Source organism: Amblyomma maculatum, chromosome 1 (genome assembly GCF_055883805.1).
Source record: "Amblyomma maculatum isolate TAMU_Amacu chromosome 1, ASM5588380v1, whole genome shotgun sequence".
Lineage (NCBI taxonomy): Eukaryota > Metazoa > Arthropoda > Arachnida > Ixodida > Ixodidae > Amblyomma > Amblyomma maculatum.
In genome coordinates this window covers 400131141-400148463 of record NC_139344.1, presented here as the reverse complement: position 1 = coordinate 400148463, position 17323 = coordinate 400131141, and positions in this window count along the sequence as shown.

Here is a 17323-nt window from a genome sequence, read left to right as displayed (position 1 = left end):
GAACCACTACATTTGTTTGACGTTAACCCTGAAAGGACGAGTATGTTCTGTAATAGGCGCTTATATTCCACCGAGGGATGGCTTGGACAAATCATATCTATTTTCAACAATCCAGTGTTGTGCAGCTCCTCGTATTATTGTGGGGGACTTTAATGCTCACCACCCTCAGTGGGGTAGTGCAATAATGAGCAATAGAGGAAGAGACCTGGCAGACTTTATGCATACACAAGACCTCGTCAATATAAACGACGGCTCACCGACGTTTCTACGCGGAACAACCTACAGCAGCTGCTTGGATGTGGCGTTTATTTCCAGAAGCCTCCATCCCTCCGTTTCTTGGTGTAGTGATGTGGAAACACATGGGAGTGATCACATACCAACGTACATATGCATCAAGTGGTTTGCACCTGCCACTTCACCTCGTGTGCAATACACAGACTGGCCCGCCTTTAGGGCAGCGGTGGAGACTTCCAGCGTGGACCTCCAGTCACCATCTCAAATAGAGGGACTCATTACTTCCTCTCTCAATGAGAACACTCGCTATGTTAGTGTGCCGGTGTCAGTGTCCAGCATCGACGTGGAATTCGAGCGGCTTCGCGCGATCCGTCGGCGGGCTGAAAGGAAGTACAGGAGAACGAAATCCGCGCAAGATCTCGCACTTTCTCGCCGAGCTAAACGAAAAGTTTTGCGTCACCTGGAGAGGTTAGGACGACAACGTTGGAGACAGTTCTGCTCATCACTGGATCCCCGTAAGCCCCTGTCGCGTATCTGGCATGTTGCGAGAAGCTTGCGCACACCTCCGCGAGAAAGGCACCCTTTTCGTGCCCTGGCCCTTTACCAACGCCGCAATGAAGTTGACGTAGCTGAAGATTTTTGTAAAATGGTTGTGGGCACAAACCAGGCACAGTTACCAATTTCAGAGGTTTTTGCACCACCTTCGCCGAATGATCAATACGACGTGCCCTTTACAATAGCTGAATTAGACGCCGCTCTTGCTTCTTGTCGGCATTCATCTGCACCTGGTCCTGACGGGATTACATATTCAACCTTATCGAACCTAGGCAAGGATGGTAGAACTGCACTACTTAATTATTTCAATGATATATGGGCTTCTAGTACTGTTCCTCAACACTGGAAAATTAGCCGCCTGGTTGCTCTTTTGAAGCCTGGAAAGCCTCCTCTCGAACTTACCTCATACCGGCCAGTTGCCCTAGCAAGCTGTGTTGGAAAGGTTATGGAGCGCATGGTGCTGGCAAGACTTGAGTGGTATCTAGAGAGTAATGATCTTTATCCGAATATGATGACTGGATTTCGCCGCGGACGCTCTTCCATTGATAGCGTCATCGACCTTGTGGCGACAGTAGAACACGAAAAGCGTCACCGTCGACTAGTAGCTGCTGTCTTTTTAGATATAAAGGGAGCTTACGACAACGTCCTCCATGAAGCTATTCTTGATGGACTTGACGACGTGGGAGTTGGTGGCCGGCTGTACTTGTGGATTGTAAGCTATCTCAGCGGCCGCTCTGTTTACATGACTACGCCTGAAGGAGATACTACCCACTTTCAGGTCAGTCGTGGAGTTCCACAGGGAGGAGTTCTCAGCCCAACTTTATTTAACGTTGCGCTAATTGGCCTGGTGAGTGAACTTCCAACTAACATCCACATAAGTGCATATGCTGATGACATCTGCATCTGGGCCTCTGGTTCGACGCGCCCACAACTACGTGCGAGACTGCAACGAGCTGTGTCATCAACATCGATGTACTTACGGCGTCAAGGTTTATTTTTAGCCGCAGAAAAGTGTGCAGTGATCGCGTTTACGGGAAAATGTGTCAGCCGCTACCCGATTACCCTTCATGGAGTCGTAATACCATACGTCTCCAGGCACAGATTCTTGGGAGTAATTATCGACCACCGACTATCTTGGTCGAAACATATTGCTATGGTGAAGAAGAGGCTAATTAATTTTTGCCATGTACTTCGGTACATAGCTGGCATCAAATGGGGTCCAACTGAGCGCTCCTTAATACGGCTTTACGAGGCTCTGTTTGTTGGCTACATCCGGTACAGTCTCCCAGTACTCTCTAGTATGAGCATTTCCTGCTTGCGGACTTTAGAGAGCGTGCAAGCGCAGGCACTGAAAATATGCCTTGGACTGCCCAGATGCACCTCTAACAAAGGCACAATTGAAGAGGCACACGCTCGCCCAATGTCCATATACTTGTCCCATGAACCACTTCGTGTATATTTACGAGCACTTACAAGACACCGTTTTCACCCACTCAGCAAGATTCTGGATGAGAGGCCGGACTGCAGTTTTACAAGTGCACTCCGCTGCCATCAGTCGCAAGTACCGACAGGATATGCCCTCCCATACCGTCCCACCCAACCACCATGGACGATGGATAAACCTTTGGTGCACCTTCGTGTTCCCGGAATATTAAAGAAATCAATGGTACCAATTAGTGGACTCAAACAACTTACTCTGGCACACATCTGGTCAGAATATCCCAGTTATATTCACGTATACACCGATGGATCTGTGTCAGCACAAGCATCCGCTGCAGCTGTGGTCATACAAGCTCAGAAAACGACTCTGCATTTCCTTTTGGGACATACCTCTACATCAACCGCTGCCGAACTTGTAGCCATTCGAGAATCTATTCGCTATATATGTGGGGAACCACCTCAAAAATGGTGTATATTCACGGACTCGAAGACTGCATTACAAATTTTGGAAAACTTCTTACGCCACACTGCCTATCAGTCCCTGGCACTAAACATTATGGAGCTCATCACATCTGCTCAGCTGCAAGGCCACATGATAATGTTTCAATGGATTCCTGCCCACTGCGGCCTCCATGGGAATGAGCAGGCCGATGTTGAAGCGAAAAGCGCACACATCAATGGCCTCCAAACAGCTGTGCCTTTTTCAAGGGCGGATACGACGTGTCTTCTAAAGAGTTATATGAATATTGCTACAGCAACTTACTGGGCTCAACCAGACGCCCGACACATCCGTCTGAGAAGGCTCGATCGAACATTTAAATTTATTGTTCCGCGTGATATTCCGCGTCATCAGACATGCTTGATACATCGACTTCGTTTAAACGTGGCTTTCACGCGCAAGTACCTACATTTAATTGGACAGATGGACTCACCGGAATGTTCAACTTGTGGCATCCCAGAGACTGTGGACCATGTATTATTGGTGTGCCCAGAGTATGCGAACGAAAGAAATGTGCTAGCTGCTTCCTTGAAGCGTTTAGACAAGAGGCCTCTGTCGGAGGAACTGCTGCTGGGCGCTTGGCAGGACAAGGGGAAGGGCGTCCAGGCAGTGCGCGCTCTTTGCCGTTATTTGAGTGCCAGCGGACTTGATTCACGTTTGTAAAACAAACTGCTGTGTCTGTATATATATTTCATATACCTTCTCCCACATCGTCACCCATCATGACCTTCTTTCTTCTCTCCTTCACCTTCCCCAGTGCAGAGTAGCAGGCCAGATTTGAATTATTCGGGCCAACCTCTCTGCCTTTTCCTTTCAATAAATCCATCTATCTATCTACTCTGTATTATAAAACAGGACCAGACACTTTTGCCATCAGCGCACAAGTACACCTTGCACCTTCCGCAGAGATACCTGTTCTTGCTCTTGCGGTTGCTCATCTCACAACATTGAGCTGTATATGCCTGTTGACAGCGAATATGGCAACATTCACATCGTTGCAAACAGTGCTTGATTTCACAGGTGCCCTTAGTTTCACTGCGGAATAAGTTGCTTGTAGGTCCGCAGAAAAATCAGCTTCATCAGCTGTGGCCTTTGGTACGGATTTTAACACCCTTGTCCATCGATAGCTTGAAATACCAAAGTTGTATGGAGCACTCTGCCGTGAGACGGTGGTAAAGCAGCCACGCGTATATAACTGCCAAGTTTGTGAGTAAGGAACGTCAAACATCTCATCGATTTCGGTATCAGAAAACAATTTCTTCTTTGGATCCCGCTGCCGACTATTGAGTAGTAGTGCATAGCAAAGAAAAAAAAAACAAGAACTTCGGAAAGTATGCGTGAGATGTTGTAAGAAGTGAAAGTGACAGAGCATGGAAGATCATTGCATGGGAGCTCGTATTCCGAGTTTGCGTTATCGAAAGTGTCGTTATCTCCGTGACCTAGAATCCTCTGATTGGTGAAAACGCCGGAACTGGATGTTGCCACTACCTCCGGTTCCGTAGTGGCAACAAGTGGCTCCGGCGGTTCCACCAATCGGATGACTCGAGGTCATGGAGATAACGACACTTTAGATAACAACGCAAACTCAAAATTGGGGTCATGTTCTGTACAGGCCGTAATCCCGCAATGTGTGATGTTGTCTACTGTAGTGGACATTTTTCAGAAGTTGTTATGAAAAATTTTCTCCGCTTTACTCAGCCACAGTATTTATAGCACTTGTCTCTGAGTACCTCCTGTATCGCTTCTATATAATTATATGCTTCAAATTATAGGTAAAGGCTAGTTATAAGAAATATTTTGGAGTTGGACGTCACTTATCGGTTCGAACAGGACGCCACACATTGCTGAAACAAAGTCATAAAAAATCGGCGGTATCGCGGGCGCCACTGAGAGCAGTGAAAACAAATCTCTTTTACCCGTTGTTGTTGCCAGTATGCGCATGGGTATCTGTATTGCGCTGAACTTGCTCTAAATTTTTTGGGAAATTTGCGCAGTCTAGGGAACAGCATGCAATATACATATATAAAGGAAAGAAGCAAATAGTCGGTGAGGCCAAGGAAAGCATTGGGGATTGTACGTTATGTCTTTTTTTTTTTTTTTTTACTTTGGTAATTTATATATACAGGCAACAGCAGTTTACAATAGGTAGTGGAGCGCCGGAAGTGGTAGGCGACTATATATTCACTTAGGAAGGACAGGTAGTAACCACAGATCTGGTGCATGAAAGAGGGATGACTAGGAGTGGGACGGAGCGAAATTGAAAGTTACTCGCATATTATTACTAGAAGCTTACCGGTATCGCTCAAGCAGAAAGTGTATAACAGTTGCATCTTACCGGTATTCACCAATGGGGCTTAAACATGGAAGCTAATTAAATAGGTTCTATTTAAGTTGAGGACGTCGTCCGTGCTATTCTGAGTTTCATTTAAAGGTATAAATATGTAGAATAGCCTCGTCGCCTCAATCCTCACACAACCAGATTCCTTATATCCAACAAGAGCAAACTAATTCTCTATCCTCTGGACAGCACACAACGAACCACTTTGGCAGTGTCAGCTGCTGTAGAGGGTAGCAATATACACACATATTTAGACATACATATTTAGCCTGCTTTATCACCTCGCGATCACCGCACCACGTTGGCTACCGTCAAGTGCAGCGGTAACCAGTGCCACTGCTGTGAACATACATTTGCGCTTAAATTTGATGGTTTGGGCTAGCCCTCTGATTCCTGCTGGATAGTGAGTTTCGTAACTTCCACAAACCTTAAATTGTTTCCTTGTTGCTTCCACGATTTTATCGAATACGGAACGACGTCGTTAAGCGTAATAAACGGTCCCATAGAAAGGACTAAGAATTACATCATTTAACATTGAGGAGTAGGTTTTAAATGAGCCTACAACTAGCCCGAACAAATTTTGCACAGCGGCGCCATTGTATTATGCGTGACTGGTTAAACCCAATTCCTTATTTGCTTGCGTTTTCATTTTGCACCGGACTTTGCAAATGTCTTCAACTGATATAAATGTCTCACTCGCTGTGTTTGTGTACCCCCCCAAAAATCTAATTATACTGAAATATGCCAGAAAGGGAAATAAAAAGCTTGAATTTTACAGCATTACACGGGAAGTGAGAGTGCCTCTGTCATTTCAGGTGTATACTAACGTAACAAATTAACGGCTAACTTCAAGAGGCCTACATGTGGGAAATTAGCGTTTTTCTTCGTGGCCGCCATTTCCTCTGAAATATTCCTGCGTACATTAAAGTTCTTTCTGTAACAGTAATCTCCTTGTATTGATTGAGCCTTAGGCCATCGAAATTCAGGTATTTTCATCCCAAAAGCGATGAATCTTGCTATCTTTGCACAACCTGGAAGCAAGCCATCGTCCAGATGTTTTCTAGGTTTCGTGTGTCTTTATTTAAAGGAATAAATTTGTCGAGCGGGCGATCGGCCTTGATGCATCTGGTTGAATTCGACTGCGCTGGCAGTACATCATAGCTCAGCCGTGGTGCTACATCGTACCTCGCCCTCCCCCTACTGCACCGATCGCCACATCGGGTTGCATCTGACGAATCTGGTGTCATATTAGGAAGAAAGTCTTATTTAGCTGTTGGTAAAATTCCCACGAGGGTGAGATCTGGAAAAAAAGTGGAAACGAGGATAATATTGTGTTCAGCTCAGCAACAGGAGTTTGGTCTTGTCAAGTAAGAAAATTCAATTTGGTTCTACCATCCGAACAGTGCCCTGCGGACAGTGCCCTGTGACAAGCAGCCAGGGAGACCATGATTGCATACATGATATTCCCGGAAACCAACTCGAAAGCAGCCTTTGCTTACATCGTCTGGTCAATTATCTGGGATTGAATAGACGCCTCATTAACTGATTTTTCTTCTGGTTCATGGCATGTTCATCTTGGGTGCTGCAAGAATCCATAAGGTATCTCTATTTGATAGCCTGCTTACGAGCTTCGCATATCGCTTCCTGTCGACCAGTAGATGGGAACGGCCGGTTGCTCACTGCTAATTTCCTTCCACACAAAGACGAAAACAGAAAGAAGGGAATACTCCCAGCGTACGTAAAGCATCTGCCGTCCAGCACCGCCATGAACGCCATAGCGCTCTTCGGCGTGCAAGCAAATGCTCCACTCCCTCGGGCAACGGAGCCCTGCACGCGAGCGCCAGGCTTCTTTTGCGTGGTTATAAGCACATCGAACAAGAAGGACAAAAGAAGGTTCCATAAATGAATTACCTGGCGTTAGCTCGTAGCCGCAATGGCATAACGAGGAGCGAAGCGAGAACGTTCCATGTATCGAATAAAATGAAGAAAAGTGTTTACGTTCCCTAAAGAGAAAAGATTATGTGGTGAAATGCTTTTGTTACATTTAGCAGTTTCATTATTTAATCAAAATCCAAAAGTTACCTTTTACCGTAAACCAAACAATATCAACACGTTGTGTGCGCTCGCAATAAGGTAGTCAGTAAAAATGGTGCACCAGTTTTTGTTTTTCTTTTGCGTGGACCCTGACTCTAGACAGTCGACGCTGCAATACCGTTGCCTAAATCAGAGTTCGTAGCAGCGAAAAGTATACTTCGCAGCAGAATAACTGTGTCCTCGAAGCAGATAGAAAAATAAGGCTACTACAGACAACACATGAAACGAGCTGCACAGGCGCTTTAAGGCGGAAGAAATGTGAAGGTAGCAGCGAAACACGCCGGTCATCCTGGTATCTAAGAATAGGCAGTGGCGTCTGTTCTTCTCATGTTTTGTTTCAAAAGCGAGCGCTAAGTAAACTACCGTTGCGACTCTTTGTGGTATTTGCTCGTACATAAAGTTACTGGATACATTTATCCATTAGATCTATTTCATTATGCAGGGAAAAAGGCCTACATTTTGAGAAAACATTCTACATGTTTTAAGCCAAACACAAATCCCACAACTCACCTACTAGAAAACAAAATGCAGGTCGCACACCAATTAGTTTCAAGCTTTATCTCAATTAGCGACCTGAAAGTAGGATTTATTGTAAAACATCAAATGTAACGAGGTCTCTATTCATGCTGAAAACTGCTATTTAATAAGAGATTATTTTTATTTATCTTCATTAGTAGAAGCACGAAAGCAATTTAGCACCATTAGGACAACTGATGTTGACTTAGGTGCACGATCGATTGTGCTTTGATGGGGGGCCACGCATAGAGCGAGAAATGGGAGACAGCGATGAGTAGGGGGCGTGGCCTGACCGCAGAATGCACCGCATAATAAATTAACGTATATGAAGCTGAATTCTAAGCACCATTAACGAGGGACTCCATTTTGTCTGGACGGGTTCGCGTCTCTACCTACTAACGCCGCATCAATACCCGCACGCTTCAGCACAAAAATATTCATCTGCTCAGCGGTACCTGATTGTGTGCTGGGGATCCATTTATAGAAACCAATATATCAAGATAACGCAACAGAAGGGGCTCAAATACTTAGTATAACTGCCTTCACTTTTTTATATTTTCGGACGTGGGATGCAGAGAAAGATATCCTATCTTGCATTTAGTAATACAGAACAAGTTATATATGCAAAATTAAGGCATGGGTTTGCTTGAACCACTAGCAAGGATAACAATGACTCTCGTCTTCAGTGATATCCATCAGTGCATTATTATTAGTGAGCGAAGCTCGAAGTTGCGCTGAAAGTATTGAAAACGAAAAAATAATAATCGACCTTTACAGCTACAGCACCATTCCAGTCGTCGATGATGTTGAGGAAGGAGACAGCTGATAGCAGTGGTTCGTGGTGATGATGCGTTCTTTGTTTGGCAGCTCATACTATGCAGCCTTCTTATATAAAGTATCTCGTCACTCGGGGCCTCAGGTTTTTAGGGGAGTCTAAGTTTACTTGTAATGCTTACACTCAGGGGCAACGAACTTCGCTTAATGTGGATTGTTCCAGCTAGAGGTTCACGAGTGGCGCAAACAATGACGATAATAAAAATATTAATGCTAGAAATATAGGAGAGCATGAAAAACTATTACAAAGGCTTTGTTAGAAAGCATGTTAGAAAGCTTGAACTGGATAAGAAAACAATATTGATGCTTCATATTTATTCTCATCTCTTAGGTATGCGTCACTTGTTTCTCGTGGCACTGCGGCAGACGTTTTGGTGCAATATACACCTAGTTGCAATGACCGGCGCTGGTAAAGGTTGCCGGATCAGTGTAAAATGATAGTAATTTTTTTTCTTTCCATTGGCTGCTTGTTGTTTGGTACGAAATGTATCGAATGGGTCTCACTCTAGCTTTAACTTCACGTTCGTTTATACGTTCGGACAATATACCCATTTTAATGGGAGCTTCAAGCTTTTCATTCTTACAAACATCGTCAGAAAGGTTGAACTACCAAATTGAAGTACACCGCGTTCTCTACAACCTAACGTTTTCACTATGTCGTCCAGATCTGCTGTTCGTTGTAGACGTCTTGAGGATAATCTCTCGTGGGCATTCCAAGAGCTGAGTGTATGTTTTTGTTTTAAATGTTGCAGCTCTTTTATTAGATGCAAAGTCACCTTTCACTAAGAAGACCGCTGGGGTGGTGAACCCTCACACCAAAAGAATGCAGTTCACCTAAGGGTTCACATTGCTTTAAAGGCAGTTGAAAAATTCCCGAGGTGACCAGATCATCGGGCAAGTCGCAAGAAATATTGAGCGAAGCCTAGTCTTCAGCGCTGAATGGCTTGCATGATTTTTTTTTTTAAAGGCTGTGCTGTTAGAGTGATTTCAGTGAAAGCTGAATGCTCTCGTGGTTAGCAATACTGCTTGGTACTTTTGGATGCCGTATTGCGAATTTCACTTTTATTTCCTTATCAGAGTAAACCTGATAAGTCAGCGTCGGCTATCCGAAATTCGTAGGCAATTTAAGCGAGCCAAAAAAGGCTCAAAACATCTCCTCCAGTACATTATATTGAGTAATATTATTGGTGCTCTCCTTGGCATACCACGTTGACCAGGGCAAAAAAAAAAAAAAACTTTCAGTTCCAGACAAAGTATTTTGTCTACCGCGTTGACATGCAGACCCCTTGTAGTCGAAAAGAGACAGAGAGAAAGAGAGTGTGAGTGTGAGTTTGAGTGTGAGTATGAAAGTGAGAGTGTGAGTGTGTGTTTTCCTTCAGGGCTCATTCCGAGGACTGCGACGACGCGAAGTAAGTTGAGTGAGTTGTGTTTATCAGTTTTGGTGGCAAAATCGTCGCGAAACGATCAGTTACTTAGACAGAAGAATGTGTCAGAGTGAATGCAAAGTTGCATGTTTCTTAAAAGGGCACCGTGAAGTTCGCCAGACCACTAATTCCTGTCGGCCTCTAGGTTCTTTACACCTTCCCGATGTCAAGAAAACCAGTAGCAACGGCGAAAGCGTAACACCTTATATTTTATTCCACTTCAATAATCAATGTTTTGGTGCCGATGTGAGCTACACACGACGCAAAAGTTCGCTGGCGGGTATTACGTTTCCTTCTAGCTTGGGCGCTACTTGGTTTACTGGTTGATCACGCACTTTAAATTTTACAATCGAATGTCCTCCAAGTTACTATGCAGAAAACAAATAAAAGGTGCTTTAATTCCGCGTGTGTTAGGAACTGTAAACTCGGGTTGATACGGTGTTGTCAACAAGTCCTCAAATCCTAACGCAGCTGCTAACGTTCGGATCTCGAAGGTCGGCAAAATCGCTGGGCAGTACGAAATCACGTGGCTGATCGATTCTGCCGACGCTCCACAGATGGCACAAGTTGTGCCGAGATCGCTCGTGAAGCGCGCTCGCCACACCCGAGTCCGCAACACTCCGCAGCGGGCCTCTGCCAGCAGGCCCCTGACAAGGGAGTTGTCATATAGTCGTTTCCGGTGAAAAACCTGCTTGCTGACCCTGCACAAAAAGAGGGTATAGGCTTCGCCTTAGCTCCTGTACGCCATTCCTCTGTCTCCGCCTTTCGCAATCGTTCTCGAACTTTTGCACAAGTAGCGCTCGAGTGATCTGCTTCAGCAGCAGCGATGGCTGCCCACGGAACACCAAAACGGCGAAGCAGATTTGCTAACCGTCGGGTCCCCCTAGTCGATACTCCCGCAAAGATGGTGTGGAGCAGCGTCTGGTGGGCTAGGCTAGCTTTGGACAGACGGTGAAGCCGGTACTCATAGCACAGCTTTGCAGCGTCGTTACCATGGTAACGACGCTGCGAAAACGCGCTGCTACAGGTTGAGTTGGGCAGGCAACCATGGTGGATAGCTTCCGATACGTCAGCAGAAAGCTGCGTTTCTCACAGGTTAAGCCCAAGTCGAGGACTGGGCGAGCGAAATGGGAGAGGGGCTCAGACGCGCTGTCCTTTCTTTCTTGTATTTAGAATTTTATAAAACGAATAATTCTCGTTTCCGTGCGCCGAGTTTTGTAATGATTTTTGAACTAGCGTCGGCATGGCGCAAAGAACCTAGAAGTTGGCTGTAATTAGCGGCCTGATGAACGTCACTGTGCCCTTTTAAAAAGCACGTAATAAAAGGTAATGTTTCCTCTATCAACAAACTGCACTAGTTTGATCACAAATAGCGCAGTGTGAGCGAGAAAGAAAACTGAAGGAACTAGCAAGAACTTGAAAACAAAATTCAGGTGTGGCCATCAGCGAGAGAAGTGACCTGTGTGCGTCAATAGTGAATATTTATCTTAGATCATGGAGTCCATGTTAAGTGACCTATAAGTCAAAATGGGCACAACCTTACCTTGCTCGGTGTTTAACAAATTTAGATCGAGCGGCGAGACATTTTCTTAACTATTTAGTTATTGCAGTGACAAACTTGTTTTGCTATTGAAAGAAACATTGATGTACCCAGAAAGAAGTAAAGAACCCTCTGTAATGAAGAACATGTGTGATTTAAGTTGTCTTCAGGGTTCCTTTAGAGTTCGAAACGAAAACGAAGCATAGCGCTTTGCATGTTGCGAGCTTTTTGTTAGCGACCTGCCTTTTATACCAGACAGGAATAAATATGATTGTGTTTCAACGAGGTCCTCTCCCCTGGTACAGTTGTATACCAGGGAAGGGTGGCCTAATTGTGTACAAATAGAAATTGCAGCAAGGAGCGCATCAGTTCAGTGGCGACAAAAAGGGTGCGGCATGCTATATACCTTTCGTAGTCGGTATCCTTCAGTGCTGCATTCGGGAAAGAATCTCGAATTCCCTTTTCAACACTCTCAAGTCTAGCTGTCACTGCCGAAGAATCTATAACAAGACATTGGGAAACAGCTGATGTATCGGGGATTCGGCAGTCTCCGCTGACAACAAAAAACATGAAAGCAGACTTGAGCAGTACACATCAACTGCAGTTTTTTCTTTTATAAAGCGCTCAAGAGAATAATCACTTTCTGGCGTTGGCAATGCTTATACTATCCTTTCCATAATATTAGAGGTGAAGCACTCTTTTTATTTATTATAAGTCTGAGGGGGCTGTTGAAATAGACAAGGCATGCCGTTGATTTATCTTGGTAAACTTCCGCAATGCGAGATCAGAGGATTGACGAGTTGAGGCTGCATTAAAGACGTGCATATTTTCAAGCTGTTGGTGACTGGGGCTAGATTGACAGAGCCAGTACAGGTGGAATTCCACGGTCCGAGTTTTAGGTACGTCCTGCGAGTGCGGAGCCGATCTACTTCAACGTCTTTTCGCTCCGAGCGCCCCCTGGCATTCAACCCTCCTTAAGCGTAACGCACACAGTCACACGTGTACGCAAGGGGACAAAAGCAAACAAAAACAAAAGGTTTGGAGATACTGTTTGTAAGTTAGCGCGCAAAATACGGCTTCATTCGCAACACATGAACTGTCTCTGGACGAGGTAGCGACGGCCTCTGTGCTGTGGTCCATCCGGAAACACCTCGTAGTTGACGTTTCTGAGGCGCCGCAAGATTTTGTATGGTCTGAAGTAGCGGCAAATTAGCTTTTCTGATATGCCGCATCGTCTCACAGGAGTCCACACCTACACCTGGTCCCCGGTGTTGTAGGAAGTTTGTCTGTGGCGGAGGTTGTACCGGCGTGAATCCTTGTCCTGTTGCTAGGCGATACGGACGCGTGCTAGGTGGCGTGCTTGCTCAGCATCTTCGGCAAACTGCTCACTGTCAGAACAAAGCTCGCTCTTTGTTTCGCAAGGAAGCATTGCGTCCAGCATCATCTGAACATCCCTGCCGTAAAAGAGGCAAAACGGTGTGAAACGTGTCGTCTCTTGGACTGCCGTGTTGTACGCGAATTTCACATACGGTGGGATCGCATCCCAAATCTTTTGCTCGGCCTCGACATACATCGCCAGCATGTCCGCGATAATCTTATTAAGCCTTTCCGTCAGCTCGTTGGTCTGCGGATGGTAAGCAGTAACTTTTCGATACGCCGTACTGCTGAGATGAAACACTTCGGCCATCATTTGCGAAGGAAAGACAGTCACTCTATCAGTAATAATACAAGTAGGAGCACCATGCCGCAATAAGGTCTGATGTACAAAGAAATGGGCTACTTCAGATGCTGTACTACTAGGTAACGCTTTGATCTCAGCAGAGCGAGTCAGATATTCTGTGGTGATGATTATTCAACAATTGCCACCAGAGGACTGAGGGAAAGGACCGAGAAGGTTCATGCTGACTTGATCAAACGGTATGCGTGGTGGTATTATGGGCATAGGCCTGCAGGCTTTGATTTCGGTACCTTCCAACGCTGACATTGCCGACAGCCTTTGACATATCGCTTAATAACAGTCGCAAGGCTGGGCCAGTAGAATGTCTGTCGGCCCTCCGATGCTATTTATGAAACTGTTTTTTTTGTTCATGCAGCTTCTCTAATGATTATGGTAAATCTACAGTGCTTACCACTAAGTAGGGAAAACGGAGTCACCATACTTTCGCGAAGACAGGGCTGTTTGATTCAAACTCATTCTATCCTGTACGGTCTTCGGTCTAAACTATCCCTAAGTGTGCATTAGTCATGTGCTTTGTGTAAAAGCTGTACATAGTACAGCCCATGAAGTCATTGGTACTTGAACGGTACAACAAATTAACCGATATTTGCCAACAAACAGCTTAAATTAGTGAGGTAGAGTCGCTGCTCTTGTCATTATTTCTTCTAAACTTGTTTAAACCTGATTACACGGCACAAATTCGCAGCTTAGATAAACAAGGCAAAACAAAACACTTCCTGACCACTCAACTTATCGTGACACACATATTAGGCAAGCTTAACCTAATGTTGCAAGGAATCTGATGAAAAAAAGCACCAAATGATGAAATTCATAAAGAAAATATTCATTGCATCTCCGGAGAACATAAAGCTTTCCTCATCATGAGATTATGTAGGGCAGGTCATCACATAAGTTCCGGTAAAAGGAGTATTTTACAGAAGAAATTACAGCCACGTTTCATATTCTGCTAGTCGTTGCTGGAGAGCCTTTCTGGGTGATTAGGGATTGCACTAGAAGTCAGGGGTGGGTTTAATTTTGGTATCTTATTCGTGACTTTATTACGATATTTGTTATGATAATTATCTTTCGCCAAAAAGTTTTATGTTTTTTCAAAACGTGTGAAAATTTATCTGCGTTTAGCAGTGTTAAGAAGCATGCGCAAGTTGACTCTTGCACTCAACTGCCTCGTGCACGTACAGACGTGATATTGTAGCAAGCCTAGTGAAAAAAGATGAGGTAGACGAAGTGCCTGTGGGTGTATGGCGCGTGCTCAGTGCCCGAATCCTTCGCGGCAGCATATGCGTCGACGTCCTTGTGTGCCCTCTGCTTGTGTCTTGTGCGGCGTTCGTGCATCAGTTTTTTATGTGCTGTCGCCATATCTAGTCATGTATTAATAAAAAAATCCTCACGAAATAAACTCCTACAAATCTTTGCTGTCGTACCTATACCCCGCTTAGAATCGCGACGCTGAAAATACGTTTTCTTATTTTATGATGACGTGTCTTCTGCGAGAGGCAAAACCCATTTATGAATTTAGACTAGCGCTGAGAAGGTAATTAGTAATAAAGATATTTCCGGGATACTGTTCTGTCTGGCGTGGTTATAAAAGTTTTACATGTATTTTGCCTATGTCAATTCGGCCACGTAAGACGTACTGTACATGTGTGTGGTTTGACAAAAATTCCTCAGAATTTTGCGTTTCTTTACTCTGTTTGCTTCTGTAAGTTGTATGTTACAGTGAAGAGCTGAGCTATCATACCCAAACTAAAGAAATTAAGAATGTGTAGACCATGTGGGATGGCACAGCGGAGAAGTGCCAAGCGCATCGCAATATCGAGCAGTACTGAAGCTAGCGCGCAAAATTAAAAAAAGAAATCCAAATAACCTTGCCCAGACGGAAGCGCCAATAGTACCTCGTGCTTAAACGAGTATAAGATAAAATATTGGAGAAAAAATGCATTGCATGAACAAAAAACAACACGATGAAGAATACTGGTAGCAAGACTAATATATGTATGAATTTTGCACGAAGAAGAGCACTTTCGTAGAGCAGGACTCTGTGAAACAGCACAATCGCCGCTGTCGCGTTGCAACGGCATCATAATCTCTTCACACGCTAAAAAATGCAGCTGAACAGACAAAGATAGAGAAGAACCATGTGGAGCCATATCTTCAGAAGTCCTTCATTTTTCTCAATAATAAACCCTTCTCTTACCACGTATAATTGTTTCTCATAGACTTAGCACAGCTTCGTCGTGAACGAAAATGAAATTATTTTATTGGGCCGTACTCATCCTCAATGGCATGAGGCCTCAAAAGCAGCCAGGTCACTATTTGAGGAAATCGCTCTTCATCCACGCAAGCTTTTTACTATTGCTGCCTCCTAGACAACACGTGTCCCTTGGATTTTTTTTTTTTTTTGCTCTACTGTTAGTAGGATTATGCACGATTCCGTCCTTTCAACGGTAGGGGTCCCCCTGAGCAGTGTCTCCTGGAGGCATATAGAGATACCGTTAAAACGAAGAAGGCCGCCAATAAAATCGATTCATTAAGAGCGTTTCAGAATTTTGCGCTTTGCGTAAATAACACTGTCAGACATGGACAAACAGGCTATTTTCGTTTCGAAATGACCCCGAAGAAATTGTTGATTTGTATCCTTGGTAGCTGCACTGGGCCAAGAAGAAAGAAGAAAAGAAGACAGATTCAGGCGTTGCGGACAAACCCAAAGTGTAAACAACTTTCAGAGTCCTCGCCTGGGGAGTTTTCGCGTTCAGCGATCCGATAATTTAAACTGAGCTGATCTCGGCCCACGCATGCGTTATATTCGAGATAGAGCACACGACGTTCGGCTGCAACACTACCCTTCCTCTCACTGTTCAAAGCCAAAGGTTATATCTGATTCCCACATTTTTCCAAGCCACCTGCTTTCAATTGCGCTTTAACGAAGACATCAACTTCATGTCGGAAAAAAATTATGCTCCAAACTGCTGAGCCACGAATAAAGGAAAACGCCATGCGGCTGGCGTTGCCTGGTGCATATCAAACACGTTGTGAAATTTACTTCTTTTTGCAGCAATAAAGCAAAATGGTAGATTTAGGTTTCCGTTTTTACACTAGCCTACTAGGCGTACGCATATAAAGCATAGGCAATAACATGGTCCGTCTCAAGACCAGAGTATTGAAACAGAAAACAATACGGTATTAATGCAAAGAACGACAGAGAAATTAAAGCGAAAGAGCATAATTCTTGCATGCGTGGCGAAAAACTCCAGAACACAGCCTAGAAAACACATCATATGAAACCATGGCTAGAAAGGCTGAATAAAGACAACCTGTGTTTAAGATATATTTTAAAGATACAAATGAAAGCTTAATATTTTCACGAATAAATTGCTAGCAAAACGTATGATTGTAGTAGATATAAGGTTTCGCTAGTATTCTTTAATTAATCAACAATATAATTCACCCCGTCCATGCAGAAGCGATCCCCAAATTACGCCTGTTGCCGTTGGCGTGTTCTCAACGTAAACAAATATGTTAGTTGAATTTGTGTTTCTGTCTTTCATTAAACTAAAAAAAAAAATAGCTTTTTTTTTCTACAAGTAGTTAGAGGAAAACATTTTTCGCGAAAGAGTGAGTTTAGGTAATGTTTCTGGCATTGGCGGCCTATTTTTCTTTTGATGTCATAATGTTCACGGAAACTTGGTATTGCAGCGATAGTGATGTCATGACGGATAAAAGATATAATACCTATTTTTTTAAACAGAGATAATAAGCGCTGTGGTGGTTTATTGCCTAATGTGAAGAAAAATCTAAATTGCGATTTACTTGAAGAGTTCTGTTTTATCATCGAACACATTGAATGTCTTGCTGCTATCGCTCCAGAAACCTTTTTGCTGTTGTCTATCGCCCTCCTGATGGCAATATAGAAAACTTTTTTTCTAGCTTGCTGCTATGGTACACAAATGACTGCTATGGTACACAAATGAAAATCGCCTGACGCTATATTTTAGGAGGCGACTTCAATATTGATCTTTTAAGTCACTAAACAGCTTAACCTAAATTTCAAACTACACTCACCTCAAACGCGTTTAGCAATTTAATACAAACCGCAACCCGTATTACAATAAAC